Below are 5,504 nucleotides of genomic sequence, written 5' to 3' on the forward strand. Positions count from 1 at the left end.
ATAATCAGTAATAAAAAGCCATCTTATTTCACAATTCAAATTTCTTACTACAAATTAAAAAAAAATGATATATTTAAGTATATTAACTTATTACGAACTTTAATTATATTACAACTTTTATATTAAAATAAATTTATTGCTTCAACTTTTACTTGCATAAAATAACTATTCATTATCCTATAACTAAACTTTTAGGCTCCGTTTGTTTATGGGAGCAGAAAGGAAAAGATTTACTGTTTGTGGGGAAAAAAAAATAAAGTATTAAATAATATAAAACATGAAAAACGAAAAAAAAAAAATTATTTAAAACTTTTCTCGCGTGGTAAGAGAGAATGGAACGAAAGTTACTTTAGGTTAGTTTTTTTTTTATTTTAAACTAAAATTATTATTATTTTATTTAAAATAAGATTGTAATTCAAATATAAAAATAATATAATTAATTATTTATAAGAATAAATATAAATAATAATGAATTATTTTTAAATAAAAATAATTATATAATATTATATTAATTATAAAAATAAAGATAAAAATAATAAAGTTATTTAATTTATAAATAAATCAATCCAATTAATTTTTAATAATTTTTAAATATAAAAGCAAATTTGTAAATTTATAATTTTATCAATTAAAAAATATAATTCCAATCACATCTATTCCATCACTCACAAACTTTCATAAACTTTCTCTACACTTTCTACTTTATTTACCTTAATCCAAACAACCTCACTTTCTTCACACTTACCCTTCAAATCATCTGAAATCCACTCCCTCCTTTCCACTCTCTAATCCAAACAAAGCCTTAGATCTATCACTCATCCAATTAAGCTTGCCATTATAACTACAATTCAAACCAACAATTTCCAAAATTCTAAATAACATTAAGAATTATCAAAGTATTTTTGAGGGAATAGAACTCCATAGGACCCAAACTAGTAAACTTTAACAACGTAGATTATAATAGTAATAATAAAATAATAACAACACAACAAAATTCTGATAGGTGAAACAATAATATAATTATCAAAAGGAAAACCTTGCCATATGATACAATATCTTTGTTATTATTTGAATGCCATAACAACAAAAAGTTAGTTGTAAGCCACAAATTCCATATGTTAACCCTTCTCTGAGCGTAAAGAGTTATTAACTGACTGCATTCACACAAATAGCATCAATATCTAAAGTTCATTTACAAGTTGAATAACATTGTCAACTTCTATAATAAATCATTCACACTTCCAAAACGAGCAAGAAATATAAATAATTTCCTCTTTAATTTAAAATTATAGTTCCCTATTTCATAGCATTGATTGCCTTTATGTCTTGTTCAGTAGAGAGACTAGAGAAATATGATAGATAGAAATTAAAAAGATGAGTGGAAATAGGTGAGAAATAAAGTAAAAGTTATAGTTGAGGAAATATAAAATGAGGAGAGATAAAGAGAGTGGCAAAAGTATTGATAAATTAAATTCTCTCCTTCCTATTTCTAATCCATCCTCTCCAAACAAACAAAAAAAAAACCATCAATAAAATATGTTAATCTTTAATCTTAGAACAAATGTATAAATAACAAAAAAAACACATAAAAATTAATAAGACCCTAAAACTAAATAAAACATTTGTCTCAAATAATATAGAGAACTAGCCTAGTTATATTTAGAAGGTCCCAAACACTAGTACCAATCAGGCATGTGTTTCATACACCTGAAGCATTGTTTCAAAGGCAAAAAAGTTGAAAAATATATCATAGTGTATATAGAATATGCAAATTACCAAAAAAAAAGTCTTTTTTCTATAGGTTAGATCAAATGATGTTATTATGTTATGATTCTTCATGCGACCACTTGATATGCTAGATCACACATTTGAAATGTTGTTATACAAAAACGACAACATTCACTTTCCTTAAACCGTACCTGTCATATCAACCATTACACTATTTATAAACCCTACAACACCAAGTTTCTAATTTCAATAAAATGGTATTAGACACTCCCAAAATCTGGCTCTCTCCTTTGGTAGTCTTAAATGCTTCATCCTCTAAGACATTAAACACTCTATCACTTGATGGCATTAGACCCTACTTAGCCTTGTTCGCGCTAGACGGTTCCTCAGTGTAATTATTCGAACATCTATCTTGCATTAGATCTTTTTCTTCAAAGAAAAAACAAAAAACTGAAATTTCCTAAATTAAAATAAAAATAAAAATCCTAAATAAAAAACCCTTACCACTTGCGCTTCTTCTCCCACCTCCACTTTCTGGTTCTAATCGCGGACAACAATTTCTCAACTCACTTTCTACGACGATCTTTACCAAAATAGTGGGATTTTCCTTTTTATAATTTCTCAAATTCTCTATGTCGAGAATGGTTTGGTGTGTTCTTTTACCTTCGTGCACCCCCTTCTCCTCCTGCTCCATTTCCTCTTTCACTAATTACCTTCGTTAATTGATTTCATTTTTAATTTTTTATTCTTCCCAACTAATTTGGACAAGCAAAGCACAGAAGAGACTCTCTAGAAGTAGTGAAACTCTAGAATGAAGTTCCTTTGAAGACATTTATTTCATCCAATCTTTCTCCCTCACTCTCACCTTTTAAAAGATGCTAGCACCTCACCCTCTCAGAACCCTCACCCCCCACCACCACCATTACTTCTCCATTTTCTTCCTTCAACCCCTTTCATTCCTTCATTCTCCCACCCTCCATTCCAATCCCATGCTATGATGGGCTCATTCTCTTCTTCACCATCTTCTCCATCTTCATCTTCTCCTTCCACATCATCCACCCCCAAGAACATCCTCAAAACAACCTCAACCAACACAAACTCTCCCACGTCCTCAAATACCACAACCAAACCAAGCACAACTTCAACCATTTCGCCCGTGGGCCCCACGGCCTCGACTGGGCCAACCAGCCCAACCCATTTCGTAGATACCTCTCCTCCCCTCTCATCTCTCTTCTCCACCCACAACCACCATATCTACACCACTCTACCACTCTCTCTTCCTTTCTCTCCCTCTCCCCACCCATTTCCCAATCCACCGTTTCCCAGTTCCTCTTCGACTCCCTCGCCCTCTCCGCCTGGAAAACCACCAGCTTCTCCACTTGGTCCCTCAGGGTTAACCCCAGTAGCGGCAATTTGCATCCCACTGAAGCCTACATCGTTGCCCCACCCATACCCTCTATCTCTGATTCCGCTTTTGTCGCTCATTATGCCCTAAGGAGCATGCTTTGGAACTCAGAGCCCAAATCCCATCTGGGTTTTTCCCCAAGTATTTTCCACCCAATTCGTTCCTTGTTGGGTTGTCCTCGGTTTTCTGGCGTGAGGCTTGGAAGTACGGGGAACGCGCGTTCAGGTACTACCAGTTTTGTGCTTAAATTACCCCCCTTTCTCAAGGATACACAAATGTTTAAGTAGTAGTGCTATAAATATTACAAATTATGTCGAGTGGTCATTTAAGTATTAAAACATTGTTTAAGTTTGTCATCCAACTTTGTTAAGATTTGTTGGATAATCATTTTAGCAAGAACTTCTATGAGAAGGGAATTATAAAAATTATCTTTTTCATAAGCTTGAAATATTTATGCATGTGCTAATCTATAGGATAGGAACTCTCTTCATTTAGCTTCTCTAAGAGTTGATGTTGATTTGAACTTGTGGATCATGGAGAAAATTAATTCACTTTTCTGTTATTTCTTTTTCTATAAGTATTTATGGAGAAATTTATTTAGAAAAGAAAATTTTCATTAACTTAGGACTGAACTGATGAATATTTGTACTTCAGTAGTTGCCTAAGTAGTTTTATTACATTAAGAGTCACTTACGAGAGAATAATAATTTAGGGATGAAATTGATGGTTTATTCGATTCAGGTACTGTAACCATGATGTTGGTCACGCCATTGGGGCAGTTGCCATGGCTGCTGCGGGTCTTGGTTGGGATGTGAAGGTTTTGGATTCCTTGGGGTGTGAGGAGTTGAAGAGTCTCATGGGGCTTCATGTTTTCCCTGATTTTGAGATTCCGTCGCGTGCTGTTAGAGGGAAGATTCCAAATTGAGTTTGAGCATCCTGATTGTGTGATGCTGGTTTATCCGAGTGGGTTGGTGGGTTTTGATGTTAACTGGAAGGAATTAAGTGAAGCTATATTGGGGTTTGATAAGTTGGATTGGAAGGGGAAAACCTAATTCCCTTAGCAAAGAGCATGTGTGTTGGGATGTTATTTATAGGACTGCTGAGGCTGTGAAAAAGCCTTTGACATTGGGGGATAAGTTCTCGGTTGAGCCGTTTCAGAGGAGTGGTGTTTGTGGGGAGGGTTTGTATAACGGGTTAACTGTGAGGAAGTTGTTAGGAATCGAAGGAGTGCTGTCGATATGGATGGAGTTACTGAAATTGAGAGAGATGCATTTTATCAGATTCGTTGCACTGTCTTCCTTCAGGTTGCCAGAGTGGAGGGAGGCAAAGGAGGCAGCTGCATTGCCATTCCGGGCTCTTCCGTGGGATGTTGAGGTGCATGCTGCTTTGTTTGTTCATAGAGTGGTGGGATTGCCTCAAGGATTGTATTTCTTGGTGAGGAATGAAAACAATTTCGATGAACTGAAAGAAAGCTATGCTACCTGACTTTTGTGGACCAAACCCGAGGGCTGTCCAGATGAGCTTCCACTGTATGAACTGCTTAGATCTGATTGCCGCTTGCCAAGAAGCTTTCGGCCACCAGGTATTGGGAATTGGTGATTGCCTAAACGCCTTTTAAATTTTGCATTGCTTATGGAGTTTCTTAGAGTCTGTGAATTATGTTGTACATGATCAAATAGTTGTCTAGTTAGATTGTGAAATGAAACACAGTCATTGAGGAGATGAAAGATGTCTTTATTACAATGAGAGTGAGGGTTTATGCTGCTGTTTTTAATAGATAGGTGTGTTAAATTTGGATTTTGCTTTTAAGCAGGAATTATTATTGAAACACAGTTTACTTGGTTCGTATATAGTAATAATATATCCATCCATTTCACAATTCTCACATACTTTCAGTCTGGTAGTTTTGTCTCTACCATTGAATAAGTGAACAAACTGTTGTTTATTTTTAATAGCTTCAATGTTTGGAATTTGAGTTTGCGGGTATCAAAGCTTTGACTTATTTTCTTGCTTTATTATCTTAAGATCTATTGGTTGAGTTACAGAAATGATTTAGCTTTTGATATATTCTATCTATCAATATCTCTAACGTACAATGATATTATACCATTAGTTATATAACACTAATATCAGTCTTATTTCTATTTAGAATCTGAACTGATAATCAGTGAATATTGTATATCCTGTTCTAAAAATGTAACACGTTATTGCAGGACATTGCAAGTGATGGATGCTTCAGCCTTGGTATGTTGGCCCGTATGGAACCTACTTTGTGTGAGAAGAATTCTGGATGTATCCACGTTTATTTTGGGAGACTGGAGTCCTTGGACAGGTGTTGTACCTCGAAGCACATGCTATTGGTATCTCAGCA

General features: G+C 34.6%; 1 pseudogene; it reads left to right on the forward strand.

Moving 5' to 3' along the window:
- Positions 1-2,583: 2,583 nt before the first annotated feature.
- Positions 2,584-4,618, forward strand: LOC137817636 (uncharacterized; annotated as a pseudogene).
- Positions 4,619-5,504: the final 886 nt, after the last annotated feature.

Source organism: Phaseolus vulgaris, unplaced genomic scaffold, assembly GCF_000499845.2.
Source record: "Phaseolus vulgaris cultivar G19833 unplaced genomic scaffold, P. vulgaris v2.0 scaffold_419, whole genome shotgun sequence".
Classification (NCBI taxonomy): Eukaryota; Viridiplantae; Streptophyta; class Magnoliopsida; order Fabales; family Fabaceae; genus Phaseolus; species Phaseolus vulgaris.